Source organism: Schistocerca gregaria, chromosome 4 (assembly GCF_023897955.1).
Source record: "Schistocerca gregaria isolate iqSchGreg1 chromosome 4, iqSchGreg1.2, whole genome shotgun sequence".
Lineage (NCBI taxonomy): Eukaryota > Metazoa > Arthropoda > Insecta > Orthoptera > Acrididae > Schistocerca > Schistocerca gregaria.
The window spans coordinates 377,354,286-377,380,456 of NC_064923.1; positions in this window are offsets into that span (position 1 = coordinate 377,354,286).

The following is a 26,171-nucleotide window of genomic DNA, read 5'->3' on the forward strand; positions in this document are numbered from 1 at the left end:
AACCGCTGAAGTCCACGTATTATTCCATACATTAGTAGTTTAAGTCAACAGATGTTCGCATCTTGAGAGGCACATTGCCAGACGGCAACTCGTTACACGCTTCAAATTGCTTGTTATATCAAACAGGTACACTATCACTTGCTTTCTAGCGCCCACTTCTTTCGATTGCTCGTAACTACTCAGTGAAACGCCCGCTAAATCACGCAGGGCTAACAGGTAATTAGGATTCTGGAAAATGCCAAGGCAGTTGCAGTCGGATTAATTTCACAATTGGAATTTATTATTATTATTTATTTGTGAAAGAATGAAATTTACTTCGCGGCTGAAGGCCTCCAAACAGATGCCTTAGAATAAGTTCAATTTTAAAAAGACATGACACACAGTTAAATTTACGAGTAAGATAAATCGTATACATATATGAGATCGGCATGCCGAGCGGCTGATTAAATCTTCAAAATTCCAAGTATACTATCATGATTACTGTAGGCAAAGGTCACAATGTTTTAAGACGCTAACAGGGATGCTCGCCCACAAGGTGCACAGAAAGAGATAAACACACGAAATAAGATGGCTTAAGGCCGCAAAGAGAAACTCTGCAAATTAAGGAAAAGTATACTGCAACAATCGGTGAAACAATACATTAAGTTTCGTACTTTTCGTTTTTAGCAACACGAACGGCGGAAGGCCCAGAATAACGTGTAAAATCTTTCAGAGGAAATTACAATATCTTTTGAAGAGCAGAAGGCAATAATGTTTGGACTTGAAGGAAACTCTGAAAACATGTTTCCAGGTCTGAAGGCCCACAAATAACCTTGCCAAATTAAAAATATAAAATACAGATAAAATAGTACAACATTAACACTGCCAAAACGATAATTTAGAGAACGGCACTCAGGAGTCTGCTGTGGATCGGTCTGCCCTCGTTCACTTAGGCGAGGTAGGTGGTGAGTCCAACTAAACTTAATTCGTACGAACCCGACCAAGGGACAGTCACGGACCGACCGACCGACCGCTTGCTTGCCACGACGGAGTACACGAGAATTCAAGGCCATCAAAAAAATTTGCAAGTATCACTATCCCCAAACAATCGCGTATGTGATCTAAGTTGCCAAAACTATACACGATATTGGGCAGCAACAACAGGTGAGGAAAAGACACTGTCTAAAAACTACGTTAGCAGCCAGGGCAGGTAACCAGAGCAGTAACGGCCACAAGGGAGAAAATTACGCTGGTGCACTTGACTATGGATCAATTAATTTGATCACTTCCACCTGACGGCGGCTATCTCGAACACTTCACTCGTTATTGCTCACAGGAAAACCTCCACAACAGTAACGCCGGAACCCACAACGTAATGCTCAAAACCACTCCACCTTCACGTCTTGGGTCGGTGAGCGACGAAGCTCGTACCGATCGGACAGCTCCAGGCAGATTCCGAGACTGCGTAGGGACTGCCAGCGGCCCAGTCGACTACGCCGCACTGAGATGTCCTCGGACCAACCGACCGACCAACAATCCATCAAAAGTCAGGCCCGGCTTAAGTGATGCGTGGCGGCAACCGTCGGGCGGGCGATGTCCACGCAGGGCTCACTGGAACTATCCGACTGGCGGGTCGCAACTGCGCTCCAGACGCGTTCCAACTGAACTGGCAGCCCGAACTCGCGATGCGTACTCCCCTTACGACAGACAACGAACGACCGCGAAGTAATAGAAGTCGAGCAAAGACACTACGATACCCGCTGCTAACGCCGTTCACGGTCAAGCAAAGCAGCAACTCCGTGACAGTAGTAACTGAAATTAACGTAGTGAGGCGGAAGTACGTTAATAACAGGGTGTAAAATACATGATGGTGGGAACACGAGCCATGCACGGCTCACTTAGTAGGTTGACATTGAGCTTCCACGTAAAATAAACGCTGCCTTTGCTAAGTTCATGCTACTTCTCTGTATTCTTTGCTCTTTTTTATAATGGAATTCTAAATCGCAATTTCATTTTGCTAGAATACGAAATTACTTGTTTTGACCAAGAATCATCGTCAGATGTGTTAAAAATATAGAACATGGTACTACTAACATTCACATTAAACACCTACGATAAGTAACTTTGCCCCTAAATGTTATTGTAACTTAGCTTAGACGATACAGCCTGGCATAGGTGTAAGTTCAGTATTATATACTGTTAGAATCTGAACTCTTCATTAGGTGCCTGTGAATTGTTTACAGACTATGTACACAAATATAAGCGACCTGCTGCATGCACACCATTATTTTAAATAATTGATGTTTTAGTAACACAGCTACCTCTACTACGATGTGGTTACATTCAGATTTATTGGTCGTTAAATACTAGCCGAATACTAATCATTTAATTTTCGTTTTGAGGGACGGGCACTTTGTAATGTATAATGATGTCATCTCTTCTGGAACTTTGAATGATGTGCCTGAGTGTCTGTGCAGCAATAAAAGGACATTCTTCTTAAAAAGCTGAAACAGACAAGGCCGTGGTGCCGGACGCTGGGTACTGTAGCAAAGTGGATTGTAACCTCCCCACAAAATAAAATATTATAAATAATATTCTCATTTACTGTAACCTCCCCACAAAATAATTTCCGTTAACCTCCCAACAGTAAGAAATATTATTTATAGCATTCAGCGTAACCTCCCACAGATAAAGTCCGTAACATACCAATAATACAATGTGACAAAACTCTCAATAAAATTGTCGCTCACTTATAACCTTTCAATAATTGACAGTCAATAAATTTTCGACGTCAGCAGTGCTGCGTCATGGCCCTGATACATCATTTTGAATAAACTGAAAAATCTTACCTTAATTAGGTCGCCGGATAACGCGTATATATCTGCTCCTATAAGAAATTTTCCTGGCGCAGCTAAGTGCAATGCTGGCCGATAGATTTGTCTTATATAAAAGGAAAGAACTGTTTTTTCTTTTCAATAATCGGGATGACCAAGGATCGGAGAAATTAGTAAATTCTTTAAATTGAAACGAAAGATTGTCACAAGTTACTTTTTATGAGAAAGATTCTAATTAAACGATTAAAAAAAACATTTACATGGGACTTGATATAACAATACTACACATGCGCGAGGCTGCTTTTACCTTATCCTACAACGCTCAGTCTCTGCCATCGCTCCCCAGCACCGGCCCAGCCAACTCCGTACACACGACTGCTCGCTAGTAACAACTTACTCCTACTGCCACACAGTTCCTACTGCAGTCAACACAGCTCTTTGGTCTCAGATTCTCTTACAGCTTACATATCGCAGGCAGCGCGTGAGCAGTACATCGAAATTACATCTGCTCGAGTGCGCTAACAACAAATTCCTTAATCATGGACCTCGTACATAACCCTCCACTGGGGGGCAAAAATTTGGCAGCGACTGAGAGTCAATTGGACTTGCCATGAGCAATAAATTTTTCTATAATCTATTTAGTTTACTAAGGCTACAGCACAGAGTATATACATTATTGATAAGCGCAGAACATATTAAGAAATTAAATAAAGTGCACATGCACTGAGTACAAAACATATTCAGAAATGACAAAGTATATACGCAATGAGTACAAAATATATTAACAACAAATGACAAAGCGCACACAAACTGCATAAGTCTTTAGCATTTTTACATGAACTGATCATATTAACAAATGAAATAAAGTGCACACACACTATAAAAGTTTTTAGCATTTTGTAACTACTGAATTTATTAAGAAAAGAAATATAATGCACACACACTAAAAAATTCTTTAGCATATTTAGGACAACTGATCATATTAACAAATGAAATGAAGTGCACAGGCACTGTATAAGTCTTAGCATTTTTTACAAAAACTGAATACATTAACAAATGAAATAAAGTGCAGACGCACTATAAAAGTTTTTAGCATATTTAGGACAACTGATCATATTAACAAATGAAATGAAGTGCACATGCACTGTGTATGTCTATCATTTTACAAGAATTTAAATGCACTGTATAAGTCTTTACCATTTTACAGGAACTAGGAAAAGAATGGGAAGGATTGCATCATGGTTGTAGCACAGTAGGTTGCACGTAGCTGTGCTGAAAGTCCATATCTTTCTACAGAAGCACAACACCAGGCGAGACAATCTGAACTTTTCTTCCCTGAAGTATTCATCAATGTAGCCAAGACACTGAAATCTTGAATTAATATTGTATGTTATCATTTGGTAGTACATTAGGTACACCAAACAGTAGGACCATAATGACATCTCCTTCGGTCAGAGTGGTGGACAACTTGATATGTCAACACCACATTCATGTAGAATCCATACTCTCACATCAACAGAGAATTAGTGCAAAAAGCAAATATAGTGCTCCATGATCATGAGGATGGACAGAATAAACGGATATTGCAATAATTGCTGGTAACTAGGTCATAAGGTGAAGGATACATTAAGTCTTATGCTAATCATCATTTAGAATTACTCTAGTGTATCAACCGATGTGTATAGTTATTGGCACTCATTGGCTAGTTGCTAAACATGTAGCAAGTATTGAGTATTACAAAACACTCTTCATAACTCATCTGACTGCAGTAATTATTGGCACTCATTGGCCACTTACAAAGTATTCATATAGTTTTACAAAACATTATTCAGTATTATTCACAAGTCATCATTCAAAACAGGAGTTATTGAGTGTAGCATCAAGTTACTGCTGTTTATATTCGATATCATGTAAGTGACATAAGACATATTTAAAATGTAAGACATTGGAACTATTACTTCAACTATTAGTCCAATAATACATAGACATAATGGAATCAATACACAGAAAATTTGCATTATCTTTAGGACTAAAAATATATCTTAAACGGGTAGCATTATTTAGTAGTATACTGGTAATAGTTGGGACTGGTTTTTTTTTGTGCTAGCAGTGCATTGCGTTGGGATCGATAGTTGCTGGGGCATGAAAATATTTGCTTTTGACTTATTGCTGGAAATAAGGATTAATAACATCATTCTTCATGAGTCAGCTGTAGCAAGATTATGAAACAAGTAGAGTATATGTGATCACATTCATAAATGATAGACACAACTGGGTAAAAAAATGCAAGTACTAGAACAGGTTTAATAGCTAACTACTTATAGCATATTGTGTCACGAAAAGGTTCTCCTGGAAAAAATACAAAATGGATTATTGAGTTGAAAGAAGAAATGCATATTATGCTGAAAAATAGTGAACTTCTAATTAACAGGTAATGAAACGTGTACTTAATATGTATGTACTCTAGCTGTCTTTTCCAAAACATTCAGTCATTATACTATGCGACATAAGACACTGTCAAAAGGAACTGCTACAAATACTTAAACAACTACATAGCATTTCTTAACTAACAGTAAATATATAAACGTCATCATTATAATCATCTGCAATTAAAAACATTATTCATATTACCATAACTTCATCACTATCATCACCAGCAAAGAAAAACTTCATTATTCATATTAGCATATTCTTCATATAACTATTCATCATCATTTATTATCATCTGCAAAAAATAGTCACTTCATTGTGCATATTCATATTATAGTATAGAGTTTCTTACTTCTAGCATATTTCATCACTAAAATTAACATCTGTAGTTCTGTCTAACAGTCTGCATCAATCGCCTTGTATTCTGAAAGAAAAATAATTAGTCAAGACTGCTATCATACGATGTGTACAGTATATTCTGGTTAATGCTTGTTAATTCTGATCCATTTACTCTTCATGACACGGTATTGCATTTTCTTTCGATCATTCCGAAGATGAAATTTCCATTTCATAGCAAACCACTGTGGTTATTTAATTTATTTCTTTTACACGGTATTGATTTCTGAAAAATGATGAATAAGGATTAATATCTTGCATTTAATCACATACTCATTAAATGAAAGTTGTTTCTAGTGATATAATTAAGCATACAGCATAGCATGACAGAAAACATTAGGTCAAAAACATAGACAGTTTTTAAGTGCATAAATGCACACACAGTATCATAATGTAGTAGCAAAAAATGTAGAATAGTCAAGATATTGAGAAATCATAAGGAAAAACGTCAAAGTCAACTGGTGTTTGTTACATCTTCAACATTTGATAGTGCATACAGACAAAATTCTACTTTCGATAGGAAAACATTCATACATACATAAAAAATCTAAAATGTGCACGGTCTGATATATAACGACAAGAAAAGCGACCTGCTAACCTTACCTTGCCGAGAACTTGCCAGGAAAAAATATGATAATCATCAGTAAGTGTTCATATCAATAACCGGAAAAGGCATTACAATGTGATAAATCATAAAGCATGTTCATTCAATAAAGGGTTTAATATAGGAGACATGGTGATTGCCCTTGCTTTTTCTGATTCTCAAAGTTTCGACATGTACCACATTGGGATGAGGAATGCTGCGAATTCTGTATGGACCTGCGTATAGAAGTTCAAATGTACTGCATCTACTCTTTCCTCAGTTGGATAAATAATGTTTGCGTACTAATATCTTCTGTCCAATGTGAAAGTCACGGCGTGTACAAACCTGTTTTGGCTGTCTTCTCCGGCACTCTGCGCACGTTTCATGTTGTTGAGCGCAATCTCAATTATTTCATGGTGGCGTAGTCGACGAGATGTAGGAAAGGATACTAATTCTTTAATTTTGTTAGGTGGTTCAACATTTTTCAATATAACAGTCGGAGATAGCATAGTAGATTCATTTGTTATGGAGTTAATTATATCCTGAAATGAGAGTATGTGTGTATCCCAAGCAATATGTCTCTTATGGCAGTACATTTTACACAGTTTACCAATTTCTTTCATCAGTCGTTCACAAGGGTTCGAAGAAGCGTGATACTTGGATATATAGATCAGAGAAATGTTTCTAGCTCGTAACATACGTGTCCATATCGCAGATCGAAATTGCGGTCCATTGTCGGAAATTACTTTCAATACATGCCCTACATGAAATAAAAAAATGTTTTAGAAATGCATTCGAAATAGGTTTAGCAGTAGCTTTGCGCAACGGAGTGAAGGTAACAAATTTCGAAGTGAGTTCAACAGCGACAAAGATGTAGCAAAAACACCTATTAGTTCTGGGAATCGATCCAAAAATGTCTACAGCGGCCATGTGTCTCAATTTAACAGGTACAATGGGATGTAGCGGAGGAATATGTGAAGTCGTGTCTGATTTAGCTTTCTGGCAGATTTTACATGACGCTAAGTCTCGTCGAATACGTTTCTCCATGTTGGCAAAATAACAGTTCTGTCTCAGTATAAGAAAACATTTTCTGGCTCCATAAAGTGCGTAATTCAAATGAGTATACCAAATTAATTTGTTAACAAGTTCTTCAGGAATGCATAATAACCAGTTGTTGCCGTCAGGGTGAGAGCGGCGGAACAGAATGTTATTGCGTACCGTGTAATGGTTTCTAATGGTAACGTTATTCTTATCTTGCCAAAGGTGTTTAATTTCTTTCCATACGTTGTCTTTACTTTGCTCTTGTGCTATGTCTCGTAATGACGATGAAATGAAATTTTCAAATGCGACATGTTGAATATACATAACGCTAGAATTTGCTTGGCAGAAGTTGGTTGCGATGTCTTGCTGATTGTTGCAGAGAGAACGGGATAGTGCGTCTGTTACAATATTTTGTGTACCGAGAACGTGAGCAATTGTAAAATTAAATTCCTGTAAATAAAGTTTCCATCTGCTTAATCTGTCACGTGTAAATTTAGCGGAAAGTAAAAACTGGATAGCTCTGTGGTCTGTGTAAACGGTAGTATGTCTTCCATAAAGAAAATGCCTAAATCGGATAAATGCCAATACAACACATAATGTTTCAAGTTCTGTAACAGAATAATTGCGTTCAGCAGGTGACAGAATGCCACTTGCAAAGGCGATGGTTTTACTTACTGTATTACCGTCTTCTTCAATTTCCTGATAAATGTGTACCCCTAAAGCTGTGTTAGAACTGTCGGTGGCAATGGAAAAATTTCTAGTGAGATCTGAGTGTGATAAAAGTGGTGCGTTCAACAAAGCTTGTTTCAGTTTGACAAATTCAGACTGCGCTTGGCTATCCCAGGATCAAATAGTGTTTTTACCCGTCAGTTGGCATAATCTAGGGGTGTCTAAAGCAGAGTAATGAATAAATTTACGGAACAAGTTAATTAAACCCAGAATGCTGTGTAGTTGTTTCTTCGTCATTGGAACAGTAATGTCACGTAAAGCTTGAAGTTTTTCCGTGTCAGGCGCAATGACTTCTGCTGAAGTTACATGTCCAAGAAATTTTATGGAAGTTCTGCCAAAGTGCGATTTGTTAAGATTAACTGTGAGTCCTTATGCATACAGATTTTAATTTCTACGTTACAGGCTATGCCGGTGAAAATTCAAAAGCAGATTGTTGTATCCAGTCCCAAGAGTGTGTCTCTGTTCTGTAATTCTTAAATAACTTAAACTTTCTCAGCGATATAGAGTGCTTGTAATTAAAATTATCGTCTCTGAATGTCTGAACTGGTTCAGGATTGTATGATAATCCGTTTGTCTGTGTCTGTCCGGATTCCAAGCCACGTACTCTCTGTAAATTACCTAAGTTACACTGGCTGTGTGAGTGTGACAAATGTTCCGAAATTGGCGTATACTGTGACGTGTTAGAGACTGCAACATTTTTCATCTCTGTCACTGTAAAACGTTCGTCAATTTGGCTCTTCTGTTGTTCAAATTTCTTATCGGCTTTCGCATCCAGTATGCGTGAAAGTTCTGCTGACATTAATTTAAACTCGTCGCGTAACTGCGTTGCGTTTTCAGAACATTGTATAGCGACTGCACTACTTTCATCTCTAAGTAATTACGTTGTGGCTACATGTGTACTACTTAATTCTTGTGCAACAGATCTAATTTCTTCACTACGGTTCCTAGCACAAGCCTTAATTTCCTCACGTAATTGTTCTTTAGTATCATGACGTGCACGGTAACGGCTGTAATCTGTTCACTAAGTTGTTTCTTCTGTTCGTTAAGGTTGTCGTGTTTTTCATTCGATTGTTTGAAACTTTCATTAAGTTGTTTGCACGATTCAGTAAGTTGTTTGAAATGGTTGTCGAAATTTTCATTGAGTTACAGTAATAATGCGATAACCTGATCCCAGCCAAAATTAGCGACCCTATTCACTGTACTGTGTGATGGTGTTAGGTTTTGTGTAACCATTTGGTCATTGTCTGATTGACGAAAAGGTTTTCTAATTGTGTGTGCACTGTTAGTCACTACATCGGAATCAAATGAATCTGACGTACTGTGAGTACATTTTTCACCTTCGTTACATTTGTCTGTCAGATTTGTCTGTTCACTGCGTAAATTTTGCAAATCAGGTGTATGAAAATGGGTAGCGTTCGCTGTAACGGAACGTGCCGCGTCATCAATCGTCGTTAAATTTTCAGAGGACACAATTGAATTTGTTTGCTCATCATTACGATTAAAATCATTACTAGTGATCGGCACGCACTGATTATCTGTAATTAGAGGATTATCGTTATTACACTGACTGTCGCTAGTATGATCGGTCAAATTATTAGAGTCAGCTTTTTCACTCATTGCACATTGCAGTTTTTCGCGGCATTTTCACAAATCAAAGTTAAGCACAAAATGAAACAGAGACAAACCAAAAATGGAACAAATAGAGTTACAACAAAGAGCAATAAATTGCCGATGACCTGTGAAAGAAAGTGACAAGTTAGCAAATGCGTTGCGCCAGATGCAAACTACATTTAAAATTAAGTATATAAGTGCAGATATATAAGTAACTACTTCTCAGAAATTCACAAAAATACTATCCTGGATGGTTGTGGACAAGTGTAACCTCCCCACAAAATAAATAATATAAATAATATTCTCATTTAGTGTAACCTCCCCACAAAATAATTTCCGTAACCTCCCAACAGTAAGAAATATAATTATTTATAGCATTCAGCGTAACCTCCCACAGATAAAGTCCGTAACCTACCAATAATACAATGTGACAAACCTCCCAATAAAATTGTCGCTCACTTATAACCTTTCAGTAATTGACAGCCAGTTTAACCTGGTAAATTTTGGACGTCAGCAGTGCTGCGTCATGGCCCTGATACATCATTCTGAATAAACTGAAAAATCTTACCTTAATTAGGTCGCCGGATAACGCGTATATATCCGCTCCTATAAGAAATTTTCCTGGCGCAGATAAGTGCAATGCTGGCCGATAGATTTGTCTTCTATAAAACGAAAGAACTGATTTTTCTTTTCAGTAATCGGGATGACCAAGGATCGGAGAAATTAGTAAATTCTTTAAATTGAAATGAAAGATTGTCAAAAGTTACTTTTTATGAGAAAGATTCTAATTAAACGATAAAAAAAACATTTACATGGGACTTGATATAACAAAACTACATATGCGCGAGGCTGCTTTTACCTTATCCTACAACGCTCAGTCTCTGCCATCGCTCCCCAGCACCAGCCCAGCCAACTCCGTACACACGACTGCTCGCTAGTAACAACTTACTCCTACTGCCACACAGTTCCTACTGCAGTCAACACTGCTCTTTGGTCTCAGATTCTCTTACAGCTTACAAATCGCAGGCAGCGCATGAGCAACGCATCGAAATTACATCTGATCGAGTGCGCTGACAGCAAATTCCTTAATCATGGACCTCTTACAGGATGTTCTAACTCATCCCAAAGGCATTCATTTGGGTTCTGGTCGTTACTCTGTGCAGACCAGTCCATTTCAAGGATGCCGTTTTTGATAAACCATTGCCGCACAGATGCCGCCTTATGACGGAGTGCATTATCATCCTGATAAAATCATTGTCTCCGAATTTCTCTTGCGCCATACGCAGAGCACAACTCTGTGAAATGTGTTCCTTTTCTTCCGCGTAAGGCGTTTTCTTAAACGCAATACGGGGACCGTACCCCAACAACGATAAACACCACCGTAATGTAGCAGCACTTCTTTCACATGACACTATTAGCTCTACACATAGAAGCTGCTACCGCTCTTCAGCCATTCTCCAAACCCGAACCTTTTCATCGGATTGCAGCATAGTATAATGTGATTCATCACTCTAAATCAGTCGTTTCCATTTATCTGCTGTGCAGTGGCGCGGCTCTCTATGCCATCTCAAGGATCTCTTGTCGCTGGTTACAGAAACTTGTGGCTTATCGGGAGCAGCTCCAGCATTTTAGCGCTCTCCTTTTAACTCCCTACGCACATTGATCGTGCAAGGTAACTCTTTTAAAGTGGTGAAAGATTTCTTCTGCCGATTTCATGCGATATTTACAACCATCTTCGCAGTGTTCGGAGGCCCCTCTCCCTCAGTACTTACGGTTTTGCTAGTGTTGCGTTATCTGCGGTTTTCCCTTCCGTTCCCACTTCACAATCACTTCACCAACAGTCGACTAGGGCAGCTTCACAGGAGTTGAAGAGTCTGAAGGCTCTGCTACCAAGACGACACCCAATGACTAACACACAGTCGAAGTCACTAACCTCTCCTGACAGTCAAGTTCTGTTGTTATTGCGTCTATACTGACAACACAATACTTCCAGTCCCCTTTAATAATGGCGGGCTCGTCTCTGGTAACACCTAGTTGTCAGTTTCGCATTACACAGATGTGGCCAGGCACTTTTGAAGAGATAGTGTATGTTCTCTTCAAGTTTTTGAAAGAATCTGCCGAAGGCCACTACCTGCGAAAGAAGTAATTTGTGAAATTTGTGAGGATAGTGTCTTGTAATATTCCTCAGCATTTGAACATTCAACGAGGCGCATTGGTGATTGTAATTTGCACTAAGGCGTGGTCGCTTGAAACTGCCTTTGACACCAGAAAAAAACTGACGCCACTGTAGTCAGTCGGTGTCTGGCCTTCTAGTGAGAGAGTGCTAGATAGGAAAGTCTCAACGCTTCAAATCACATAAAATTTTTAGTTCTGATAGTTAAATACAAGGTGACAACGAAAAACGAGAACATTTCGACAATACAATAAAACTAGAACTGATGAAGGAAAGAAGTTGTATTGATAGTAATTGGAACCTTACAACTTTTCCATTTCCGAAACAATGGTGGCATTTATCATTTTTTTAAAAAAAATTACGTCCTTTAAACGGCGTGCTCCTGTACGAATACATCCGTGAAATCTGCTGTTGAGTTTCCTCATTGACCGTTGCATCTCTGCTGTAAACTGTGAACTGCATCCCGAGTTCTCTGTTTTAACTCATCCAAGGTTCTTGGTCGAGTCATATAGACTTTGTTCTTGAGGTATCTCCACAAGAAAAAAATCTCAAATGGATAAATCTGGCGAACTAGGTGGCCAGGGAATGTTACCGAATCGTGATATCACGCTGTCGCCAAACAATTCTCGCACATATGCCGTGTAGTGTGTGATGTCGCTCCGTCCTGTTGAAACCAGGTTTCTTGAACGTTTGGAAATCTGTTCAATGCAGGTGTAACGAAAGTTCGTAAAGTCTTCACGTAACGATCGGCATTGACAGTTATTGTGTTTCCCTGTTCATTTCCGAGAAAATACGGTCCCATAATCCCATGTGAAAAGGCCGGGAGATACGGGAACATTTCAATTATATTACATAATGGTCAGACAGAGATTCCGAAATCAGATACTGGATTGAAAGGCGTACCCAGGAGCAGATATAGACTCAGATCACAATATAGTAGTGGTGAAGAATAGGCTGAAGTTCAAGACATTAGTCAGGAAGAATCAATACGCAAAGAAGTGGAATAAGGAAGTTCTAAGAAATGACGAGATACGTTTGAAGTTCTCTAACGCTATAGATACAGCAGTAAGGAATAGCGCAGTAGGCAGCACAGTTGAAGAGGAATGGACATCTCTAAAAAGGGCCACCACAGAAGTTGGGAAGGAAAACATAGGTACAAAGAAGGTAGCTGCGAAGAAACCATGGGTAACAGAAGAAGTACTTCAGTTGATTGATGAAAGGAGGAAGTACAAACATGTTCCGGGAAAATCAGGAATACAGAAATACAAGTTGCTGAGGAATGAAATAAATAGGAAGTGCAGCGAAGCTAAGACGAAATGGCTGCAGGAAAAATGTGAAGACATCGAAAAAGATATGATTGTCGGAAGGACAGACTCAGCGTACAGGAAAGTCAAAACAACCTTTGGTGACATTAGAAGCAACGGTGGTAAAATTAAGAGTGCAACGGGAATTCCACTGTTAAATGCAGAGGAGAGAGCAGATAGGTGGAAAGAATACATTGAAAGCCTCTATGAGGGTGAAGATTTGTGTGATGTGATGGAAGAAGAAACAGGAGTCGATTTAGAAGAGATAGGGGATCCAGTATTAGCATCGGAATTTAAAAGAGCTTTGGAGGACTTACGGTCAAATAAGGCAGAAGGGATAGATAACATTCCATCAGAATTTCTAAAATCATTAGGGGAAGTGGCAACAAAACGACTATTCACGTTGGTGTGTAGAATATATGAGTCTGGCGACATACCATCTGACTTTCGGAAAAGCATCATCCACACAATTCCGAAGACGGCAAGAGCTGACAAGTGCGAGAATTATCGCACAATCAGCTTAACAGCTCATGCATCGAAGCTGCTTACAAGAATAATATACAGAAGAATGGAAAAGAAAATTGAGAATGCGCTAGGTGATGATCACTTTGGCTTTAGGAAAAGTAAAGGCACAAGAGAGCCAACTCTGACGTTACGGCTAATAATGGAAGCAAGGCTAAAGAAACATCAATACACGTTCATAGGATTTGTCGACCTGGAAAAAGCGTTCGACAATATAAAATGCTGCAAGCTGTTCGAGATTCTGAAAAACGTAGGGGTATGCTATAGGGAGAGACGGGTCATATACAATATGTACAACAACCAAGAGGGAATAAGAAGAGTGGACGATCAAGAACGAAGTGCTCGTATTAAGAAGGGTGTAAGACAATTCTGTAGCCTTTCTCCCCTACTCTTCAATCTGTACATCGAGGAAGCAATGATGGAAATAAAAGAAAGGTTCAGGAATGGAATTAAAATACAAGGTGAAAGGATATCAATGATACGATTCGCTGATGACATTGCTATCCTGAGTGAAAGTGAAGAAGAATTAAATGATCTGCTGAACGGAATGAACAGTCTAATGAGTACACAGTATGGTTTGAGAGTAAATCGGAGAAAGACGAAGGCAATGAGAAGTAGTAGAAATGAGAACAGCGAGAAACTTAACATCAGGATTGATGGTCACGAAGTCAATGAAGTTAAGGAATTCTGCAACCTAGGCAGTAAAATAACCAATGAGGGACGGAGCAAGGAGGAAATCAAAACCAGACTCGCTATGGCAAAAAAGGCATTTCTTGCCAAGAGAAGTCTACTAATATCAAATACCGGCCTTAATTTGAGGAAGAAATTTCTGAGGATGTACGTCTGGAGTACAGCATTGTATGGTAGTGAAACATGGGCTTAGGGAAAACCGGAACAGAAGAGAATCGAAGCATTTGAGATGTGGTGCTATAGACGAATGTTGAAAATTAGGTGGACTGATAACGTAAGGAATGAGGAGGTTCTACGCAGAATCGGAGAGGAAAGGAATATGTGGAAAACACTGATAAGGAGAAGGGACAGGATGATAGGACATCTGCTAAGACATGAGGGAATGACTTCCATGGTACTAGAGGGAGCTGTAGAGGGCAAAAACTGTAGAGGAAGACAGAGATTGGAATACGTCAAGCAAATAATTAAGGACATAAGTTGCAAGTGCTACTCTGAGATGAAGAGGTTAGCACAGGAAAGGAATTCGTGGCGGGCCGCATCAAACCAGTCAGTGGACTGATGGAAAAAAAAAGTGATGAAACACCACACCATACTGTCATTTTACTATCCTGTATAGGGCGCTCATGAACGTCATTAGGATTTGTGTTTTCCCAGTAACTGTACTTCTGTCTATTCCCATAACCTGTGAGATGAAAATGTGGCACATCTGACATCCTGTTTGGAATTTCATCCTCATTGTTTATTTTTGTTATCATTCGTTGACAAAATCCTAATCGTAACTCCCTTTGCGGCGCGAACGTACGCTGTTGTCCGTCCCATTTATCCATGATAAACGAAATGGCGGACTGTTTCCTCGCTAACTGTCACGAACAAGCAGTGCTGTCACCTGCTCATGGCTGTCACTACTCATTTCAAACATTCCCGTTATTTTGTGTCGCGTTGTACTATGAAGAATAGTGTGAACGTACTTTATGGAAATGTACTTGGATAAATGCATGATACAGACTGTGCTGCTGACAATATGTTTATTTATTACCGATTTCGGTCATGCACTGTCTTCACCGTGGAACAATATGTATTGTAACAACTTCACATGGCGTACTTGCTACTTAACCACGAAAGTGTAGGCCATTGTTGACTTGAAAACGTAAGACCTTTAATACGGGCTTTTTCTGTGTGAACGGTCTTCTGACTGGTTTAATTCGGTCCACCACAAATTCCTCTCCTGTGCCAACCTTTTCATCTCAGAGTAGCACTTGCTACCTACGTCCTCAATTAATTGCTGGTTGTATTCCAACTCTGTCATCCTCTACAGTTTTTGCCCTCAACCCTCCTCCCATCCCCCTAGCACCGTGGAAGTCATTTCCTGGTGTTTTGACAGATGTCCTATAATCGTGTCCCTATATACGTTACACAACAACACAATTCTGTGCTGCAGACGTACATTCTCAGAAATTTCTTTCTCAAATTGAGGCCTATGTTTGATTCTACTAGATTTCTCTTAGCCGGGAATGCCTTTTTTGCCAGAGCTATTTTGCTTTTGATGCGCTCCTTGCTCCGTCCGTTATTGGCTATTTTGCAGCCTAGGTAGCAGAATTCCTTAACTTCGTCTACTACGTAACCATCCATTCTGATATTTTCGTCTTCATTCAGTTTACTCTCAATCCTTACTCTGTACTTATTAGGTTGTTCATTCCATTCAGCTTATCATGTAATTCTTCTTCACTTTCACTCAGGACAGCAATGTCATCAGCGAAGAGCATCACTGATGTCCTTTCACCTTGAATTCTAATTTCACTCCTGAATCTTTATTTTATTTCCATCATTGCTTCTTAAATGTACAGACTGAACTGTGGGGTGGGAAGACTAAATCTCTGTCTTATACTTTCCTTAATACCAGGGCTTCGTTCTTGGTCGTCCACTCTTACTAATCGCTCTTGGTTCCTGAAGATATCATATATTACCAGTCTCTCTCTGTAGCTTACCGCTGTTCCACTCTTGCTTCCACTACCGTCAGCAACGTCAGAACTGCCTCTCCGGTGCCTTTATCTTTTCTAAAGCTAAACTGATCGTGATCTAGCACATACTCAATTTTCTTTTCCAGTCTTCCGTACATTATTCTTGTCACCAGCTTGGATGCATGAGCTGTTAAGCTGATTATGAGATAATTCTCGCACTTGTCAGCTCATCCAGTCTTCGGAATTGTTTGGATACATTTTTTCGAAAGTCAGATGGTATGCCACCAGGCTCATACATTCTCCACACAAACGTAAACATTCGTTTTGTTGCTATTTCCCCCAATGATTTTAGAAATTCTGAAGAAATGTTACCTATCCCTTCTTACTTACTTGGTCGTAAGCCCTCCTAAGATCTATTAAATTCTGATTCTAAGACTGGATCCTGTATATCATCTAAATCAATTCCTCTTTCTCCTTCTATCACATCTGACGAATCCCTGCCTCATAGAGGCGTTCAGTGTATTCTTCCCAATCCACTCTTTCCAGTTGTACTCTTAATGTTACCGCCTCTTACTTTTAATTTCACCAAACGTTGTTTTGAGTTTCCTATATGCTAGGTCCGTCCTATCGAGAATCATTTCTCTTTCGATTTCTTCACATTTTTCCTGCTGCCATTTCGTCTTAGCTTCCTGCACTTACTATTTATTTCATTCCTCAGTGACTTTTATTTCTATATTCCTGAATTTCCCTGAACGTTTTTGTACTGTATTCTTTCATCAATCAAATGAAGTTTTTCTTCTGTTACCCATGGTTTCTTTGTAGGTACCTTTTTTGTACCTATGTTTTTCTATCCAACTTCTGTGATAGCCATTTTTAGAAATGTCCATTCCTCTTCAACTGTGCTCCCCACTGAGTGATTCCATATTGCTTTATCTATAGTCTTAGAAAACTTAAAGCGTGTCTCATGATCCCATAGTACTTCCGTATCCTACTTCTTTGCGTACTGATTCTTCCTGACTAACCTCTTGAACTTCAGCCCAGTCTTAACCACTACTACATTGTAATCTAAGTCTATATATGCTCCGGGTGCGCCTTAAAAACAAGTATGTGATTTCGGAATCTCTTTCTGCCCCTAATGTAATCCATCTGAAATCTTCTTGTATCACCCGGTCTTTTCCAAATATACCTCCACCTCTTGTGATTATTGAGTATTCTAGATGAAATTTATTGGAGAACTCTTTTAGTCGTTCCCCTACCCCAGTCCTTGTCTCAAGCCCATACTCTCCTGTAACCTTTTCTTCTACTCCTTCCCTTTTATGTACTGTATTACCCTTTGAATATCCTCATATACTTCCCCTTTCTCTTAATCTTCAGCTTCCAACAACGGCATGTGAACATGAACTATCGTTGTAAGTGTTGGTTTGTTGTCGATTCTGATAAGAACAGCCCTGTCACTGAACTGTTCACTTTGCCCTTGATTTTTATTCATAATGAAGCCAACTTCTGTTATACTATTTTCGGCTGCTGTTGATATTACCCCATACTCATCTGAGCCGAAATACTTGTCTTGTTTCCATTTCCCAGACTGACCCCTACTATTTCTAGACTGAGCCTTTGCATTCCCCTTTTTAGGTTTTATAGCTCCCCTACCATGTTAAGGCTTCTGACATTCTATGCCCCGACTCGTAGAACATCGTCCTTTCGTTGATTTTTCAATATTTTTCTCATGGTCACTTCCCCCCTTGGTACACCCCTCCCGGAGATCCAAATGGGACACTATTCTGGAATCTTTTAAAAAGGGAGAGATCATCATGGCACGTTTTCAATTACAGGCGACATGTACTGTGGATACACGTTAAGAGTCTTTAATGCTGTGGTTTCCGTTGCCTTCTGCATAGTCATGCATAACTGCCGATTCTTCTGCCTTTAGGGGAAGATCCCCACCCTAAGCACAAGAGAATACCCTGAATCTGTCCGCTCCTCCGCCCTCTTTGAGAAGGCCGTGGGCAGGATGAGGATGACATTTATGTTGTCAGTCTCAGGCCGCGAATGCTGATTATCAAAACTGAAGCGAAGGCGAGTTTCGAACGTGGGACCAAAGACGTTCTGCTTGTTAATCAAAGACGCTACCCCAAGACCACGTGTAGAGTTTAGCAATGGGAAAACTGACGTCGAAAACGTGAAAACATGCCAGAGCAATTGGTGCTGTGAGGCAATCCTGTATTATAGCATTAAGCATCAATTTTCTTACGTTTTAGAGTCAGCAGTGTTTATACTTTGCTGTTTAAATAGCACGTACGCCGTGTGAAATTGTTAGAATAGATATTTTTCAGCTGTGAACACGCTGTATGATTGAAATAACGAATAAATGTTGAGTAATACAGAACAGTGTTCATTATTGATTTGTCCAAATACACTCCTGGAAATTGAAATAAGAACACCGTGAATTCATTGTACCAGGAAGGGGAAACTTTATTGACACATTCCTGGGCTCAGATACATCACATGATCACACTGACAGAACCACAGGCACATAGACACAGGCAACAGAGCATGCACAATGTCGGCACTAGTACAGTGTATATCCACCTTTCGCAGCAATGCAGGCTGCTATTCTCCCATTGAGACGATCGTAGAGATGCTGGATGTAGTCCTGTGGAACGGCTTGCCATGCCATTTCCACCTGGCGCCTCAGTTGGACCAGCGTTCGTGCTGGACGTGCAGACCGCGTGAGACGACGCTTCATCCAGTCCCAAACATGCTCAATGGGGGACAGATCCGGAGATCTTGCTGGCCAGGGTAGTTGACTTACATCTTCTAGAGCACGTTGGGTGGCACGGAATACATGCGGACGTGCATTGTCCTGTTGGAACAGCAAGTTCCCTTGCCGGTCTAGGAATGGTAGAACGATGAGTTCGATGACGGTTTGGATGTACCGTGCACTATTCAGTGTCCCCTCGGCGATCACCAGAGGTGTACGGCCAGTGTAGGAGATCGCTCCCCACACCATGATGCCGGGTGTTGGCCCTGTGTGCTTCGGTCGTATGCAATCCTGATTGTGGCGCTCACCTGCACGGCGCCAAACACGCATACGACCATCATTGGCGCCAAGGCAGAAGCGACTCTCATCGCTGAAGACGACACGTCTCCATTCGTCCCTCCATTTACGCCTGTCGCGACACCACTGCAGGCGGGCTGCACGATGTTGGGGCGTGAGCGGAAGACGGCCTAACGGTGTGCGGGACCGTAGCCCAGCTTCATGGAGACGGTTGCGAATGGTCCTCGCCGATACCCCAGGAGCAACAGTGTCCCTAATTTGCTGGGAAGTGGCGGTGCGGTCCCCTACGGCACTGCGCAGGATCCTACGGTCTTGGCGTGCATCCGTGCGTCGCTGCGGTCCGGTCCCAGGTCGACGGGCACGTGCACCTTCCGCCGACCACTGGCGACAACATCGATGTACTGTGGAGACCTCACGCCCCACGTGTTGAGCAATTCGGCAGGTACGTCCACCCGGCCTCCCGCATGCCCACTATACGCCCTCCCTCAAAGTCCGTCAACTGCACATACGGTTCACGTCCACGCTGTCGCGGCATGCTACCAGTGTCAAAGACTGCGATGGAGCTCCGTATGCCACGGCAAACTGGCTGACACTGACGGCGGCGGTGCACAAATGCTGCGCAGCTAGCGCCATTAGACGGCCAACATCGCGGTTCCTGGTGTGTCCGTTGTGCCGTGCGTGTGATCATTGCTTGTACAGCCCTCTCGCAGTGTCCGGAGCAAGTATGGTGGGTCTGACACACCGGTGTCAATGTGTTCTTTTTTCCATTTCCAGGAGTGTATATCGATGCCGCTGACAGTCGGTTGAAGACATTTTTGGTTTATGGAAATGTGTTGGGTCTGGCAATAGCTACATAACATTCTCGTCTACAGTGATAATTTATACGAGATCGTCATTCGTTATCGAGCGGTATAACGGTGCTATTAATGAAATTCACTAATTTTAACAAACTGAACTTTACCACTGCTGTAAAGACGTGTTAAATACATCTGTAATATTTATAATTATATTTTGGTACAATGTAAAAAGATTTATGTGTTCCATAATGAATGATTAATAATGCATCTTTGCCATAAACATGTAATGAACTGTCAGTTGGCATCATAATGAGTGTAGTGTAAATGGTTAATCTCACTGAGGTGTTGTCGGAAAATACTCGGGTGTATCTCTGAAGTGGAACATTATTCGGAAGCCTTCCAATGTGCGCATATAGTCAGCACTCTACGTTGTGGCCGGTAGCAGTGCGGGTAGCGAATGCGGCGTACAAACTGTCGAAAGGCGTGTGAATAACGTCTCACAGAGATACTAGAATACACGGTAGGGGTCACGCACAGTCGGGCTGTAGCTGTGATGTCACTGTGAACGCTTTCGCCACGCAGCACTGCACTGCACTGAAGCTTACAGGCACAAGGCGCACACTTGTTTAACTTCCATGAGGTATGAATGTAATCGAAATTTTTCATGTTAAATAGTGTATTACTATTACTGTTGTTATTAGTAAGCTTCATATTCGACGATTTCTTCTATGGTCTGTGAATTACAACTGTAAAGTATCCGAAGACCGTCAACGTCTATCACAATCTCGGGAGACACTTTTTTTCTGGAGGAAGAGGCTCACATGGGCTCAGACCACATCCTGAAATTTGCACCTAGTGGAATTTGCACCCAGTGAAATTCGGTGTCCTGAAATTCGCACCCAGTGAAATTCGCACCCAGAAAAGGTCAAGGAAAGGTCACCGAATCTCTCCGTCCACCTTCCGTCCGGCAAGTAGACTCGCCGTTCAGCAGGTGGGAGAGCCGAAGGCCTTATTTTACGGCAAAGTGTGGCCGAAATAGTGTTTCTAGCAACATTTCTACAAGGCGTCAATGCCCAGGCCATACTTGTCTCTGTTCTTGTCTGTATGTGTCTACGTTTCACTCTCAGCGTCGATTCTTCTTCCTCTGCCGATAGTCCTGCTGTGCCAAGTAGCGTGAAACAGCATGTTTCGTTCTTGGATAGTCGGTTTGTCTAATGAATTACACGAACCACTGCTCCAAGAATACAGAAGCAGCTACAATTGCGTGAAATTGGACAAACGAGTCAACCAACAATAAATCCATGAACGTAATAAATACATATACAACTAGAGCGAAGGAAAGGGAAAGTAATGAATACAAAGAGCGAATTCTGAAAAGGACATTCCCACTGATATTGTTTTAGAAAGTCTGCAGTACTGAACAGAAATTTTTTTCTATATCGGTTATTGAGACGTCTGCGCGTTTTTTGAGCTTCGTAACGCGTTTTAAATAGTCATGAATTTGCCAACTGTTATTATGTTATTGCGATTGTTGTAGACATTACTTTGCACGACTTACACCTCTGGTTTACTACTTAAATAAAACTTCTGAAGCCTGCATGAATAGTATATATTTATGAAAATTGCTTGCGACAGCATTTGAATGTCCCATCTACAAAAAAGTCTTCTTTAGTCTTTAGAGCCTCTTTTCCTACTCGTCCGCTAAAAACTATGATCCTATCTCCAAAGCTGCCTTCATTTAAGAGAAAACTGGTTAGTAACTCTGCATGAAGATCAACTTCTTGTTGTGTTTCTGGCTCTTTGTGACTGCCGCGTAATTTGGCCTGGTAAATGTACAATATCCCCTTCATTGCTTGCTGATCTGGCATTTCGGTAACAAAATCATACCCTCGATTGTGCAAGTAGACTAACTCTTTGGTGTACAATTTAGAAACCGAAGTCTCTTCCTCTTCTCTTCTTCGCTGGTTCAACGTCTTTTTTACTTCTAAGCGAGGGTCATCCTGTGCCCCACATTGATGCTCGTTTCAACTAAGCACATTACCGTCTTTGGTCTAAGGCATTCCTCGGCAATATGTTGTTCTATATTTCTAACAGCGCCATATCACACTCCCATCTGCTTTGGTTCTCTTTACGATGTACGACTAACCATCAGAGTGGGCACATGGTTTACCGTGGGTGGTTGTTGACAGTTCCATATCTAACGTATAAGCACACGGAGACACAAGGGTAACGATCTGAACAATCCGAAAGCTAGACTCACACTGACAGTGACTGGCCAAGTGGACGGGTACTTCCCGAGTGTAAGGTAGGCTGTGCTGCACAGGGATCGTTTTCGGTGGATGACAACTCCCGGGGACGGCCGGTGTGGCCAAGCGGTTCTAGGCGCTATAGTTTGGAACCGCGAAAAAAAAAAATCTCCCGGTGTTGCAGGTAGGCTCTGCCGTTGAGCAGGTAACTTCCATCAAAACTGGCTGCGAATTTCACAGATTGCTGGCTGGGTGCCATCTTCAATAGGTGCGATTTTCACATATCCCTGTAGCACAGAGACACCCACTACAATAGCATTTTAAAATCTTTAACTGTATTAACAGGTTTTCTGTTTCTAATCTGGAAAGTTACGTTAGAAATATTCCCACTTTTTCCATTTTTGTCTTCTCTCAGTTCTTTTTAATAACTTTGCACTTTTTTCTTGTTAATAGTTTTTTCTTTACTAAACATGTTACAGCAGAGTCTTGACAAAAGAAACGCTTTATAAGATAGGCAACGTAAGTTTGCAGCCCTTGCAATATCTTCAGATGATCAGTATGTGTACCGTTCTTTCGTAACCAATTGTCACTGACAGAAAAAAACCTTAAATCACTTTTTCAACATGTTTTAACTCCAGTAATTCAGTGATGCACCTACAGACATGATCCTATAAATCTGCGCTCTTTTGCCTAAAGTCTTTTATTTATTTCCATAATTTCTAAGCACGCTTTGTTGCATTCACAGCAGTGTTTGTTTTCATAGTGAAGGTTTTGTCTAGGAGTAATTTCTTCATTAGAGGCCAATACATTTATCTGTAAAATAACTTCTACTTCTTTACAATTGCTCCGTTTTGGTGCCCGCTTATTTTTCTAATTATTAGGCTAGTTAATACACCCTGATTCAGCACTGGAGTACTGTCCATCTGGAGCTGGAACAGCATCAGTCTTCTACTTGAGTTTCGAAGGAATATTCAAAAGTCCCTTTCAAATTCCATTTTCACTTTCTAACCTCCCCTTAGAAAAATTATGAATGATTGTGCTGTAAAACCTCTACGTTATTTGATTTTCAAACAGCTGAGCAGAACTGAACGTACTCAGACATTTCTCTCTTTACTTATTCTGATCAACACTAAACTGACACACAATATTTTTAGGGCAACGCAATCTGACTTTCAATAATCCCTAAAAAAGAATGGCCCTGACTAACAATAACCGATACCTTTCGTGAATCACTTACCTCACAAAAATCTTCCTTACTCGAACTATTGCAATACAGCGAGCGCCAATACTGCCAGATAAATAAAAGATTCCAACTACTGAAGGCACCAAATACTGATAGGCACAGTTATCAAATGAAAGATTTTGATGTACTTACCTTGATAATCCTCAAAAGTCATCAAATATATATATATATATATATATATATATATATATATATATATATATATATATATATTTGAAGACTTTTGAGTATTATTAAGGTAAGTACATATATATAAAATGGAAACCCAGTTCTAAGCAAAGAAGAGAAAGCAGGAAGGTGGAAGGAGTATATAGAGGGTCTATACAAGGACGATGTACTTGAGGACGATATTATGGAATTGGAAGAGGGTGTAGATGAAGATGAAATGGGAGATACGATACTGCGTGTAGAGTTTGACAGAGCACTGAAAGACCTGAGTCGAAACAAGGCCCCCGAAGTAGACAACATTCCATTGGAACTGCTGACAGCCTTGGGAGAGCCAGTCCTGACAAAACACTACCACCTGGTGAGCAAGATGTATGAGACAGGCGAAATACCCTTAGACTTCAAGAACAATATAATAATTCCAATCCCAAAGAAAGCAGGTGTGGACAGATGTGAAAATTACCGAACTATCAGTTTAATAAGTCTTAGCTGCAAAATACTAACGCTAATTCTTTACAGACGAATGGAAAAACTAGTAGAAGCCGACCTCGGGGAAGATCAGTTTGGATTCCGTAGAAATGTTGGAACACGTGAGGCTATACTGAGCCTAAGACTTATCTTATAAGCTAGATTAAGGAAGGGCAAACCTACGTTTCTAGCATTTGTAGACTTAGAGAAAGCTTTTGACAATGTTGACTGGAATACTCTCTTTCAAATTCTGAAGGTGGCGGGGGTAAAATACAGGGAGCGAAAGGCTATTTACAATTCGTACAGAAACCAGATGGCAGTTTTAAGAGTCGAGGGACATGAAAGGGAAGCAGTGGTTGGGATGGGAGTGAGACAGGTTTGTAGTCTCTCCCCGATGTTATTCAGTCTGTATATTGAGCAAGCAGTAAAGGAAACAAAAGAAAAATTTGGAGTAGGTATTAAAATCCATGGAGAAGAAATAAAAATTTTGAGGTTCGCCGATGACATCGTAATTCTGACAGAGACAGCAAAGGACTTGGAAGAGCAGATGAACGGAATGAATAGTGTCTTGAAAGGAGGATATAAAATTAACATCAACAAAAGCAAAACGCGGATAATGGAATGTAGTCGAATTAAGTCGGGTGATGCTGAAGGAATTAGATTAGAAAATGAGACACTTAAAGTAGTAAAGGAGTTTTGCTATTTGGGGAGCAAAATAACTGATGATGGTCGAAGTAGAGAGGATATAAAATGTAGACTGGCAACGGCAAGGAAAGCGTTTCTGAAGAAGAGAAATCTGTTAACATCGAGTATAGATTTAAGTGTCAGGAAGTCATTTCTGAAAGTATGTGAATGGGGTGTAGCCATGTATGGAAGTGAAACATGGACGATAAATAGTTTGGACATGAAGGGAATAAAAGCTTGCGAAATGTGGTGCTACAGAAGAATGCTGAAGATTAGATGGGTAGATCACATAACTAATGAGGAAGTATTGAATAGGATTGGGGAGAAGAGAAGTTCCTGGCACAACTTGACCAGAAGAAGGGATCGGTTGGTAGGACATGTTCTGAGGCATCAAGGGATCACCAATTTAGTATTGGTGGGCAGCGTAGAGGGTAAAAATCGTAGAGGTAGCCCAAGAGATGAATATGCTAAGCAGATTCAGAAGGATGTGGGTTGTAGTGGGTAGTGGGAGATGAAGAACCTTGCACAGGATAGAGTAGCATGGAGAGCTGCATCAAACCAGTCTCAGGACTGAAGACCAGCTGGTGGCTCACCTCCAACTGCGCAACGCTACACGCTGTTCACATCCAACTGCCCAACACTACAATAGAAAATATTCCAACAATGCCAACCAGCCACAGACTGCATACAGCACAGCCAGTGATTTTCATACAGAGCACTACGTGACGTTACCAACATAAAAACCTAAACAGCCTAGTTACAACTTCATGTCACTGTCTTTAGGATGTGCAGAAAACCATTATTTTTCACTAAAACACGTGCTTCAAAAATCCGTCGTTACACTGATAATCACGGCGTAACTCGCTACTCAGTCGCCAGTCACTAATAGACTCATACTGTCGTAAGTAACCCGTAAACGCCACTACAACACAGTTCGTAATGGTAACTCCGGGCTAATAGGTGCCTGTTATGTACGGGGCAGCTTGCTACAGTGCATACACCACGTGGTCCCCACCGTGTATTCTAGTATCCGTGATGTAAACTGTGTATTGTGTAAAGGTTAGTCATTATTGAACGAATAACTAACCCAGACAACTTTCATTTCGCAACACGTCGTACAGGGATATAGACTACGTGACAATATTCTCTAAGAACAGCAAGCATAACATCATGAACGCGCTTACAAGCTATTAAGTATGAGATGGTTCAAAAAGAAAGAACAGGCAAACCATAACAGATAGAAAAACATGGCGCAAATCA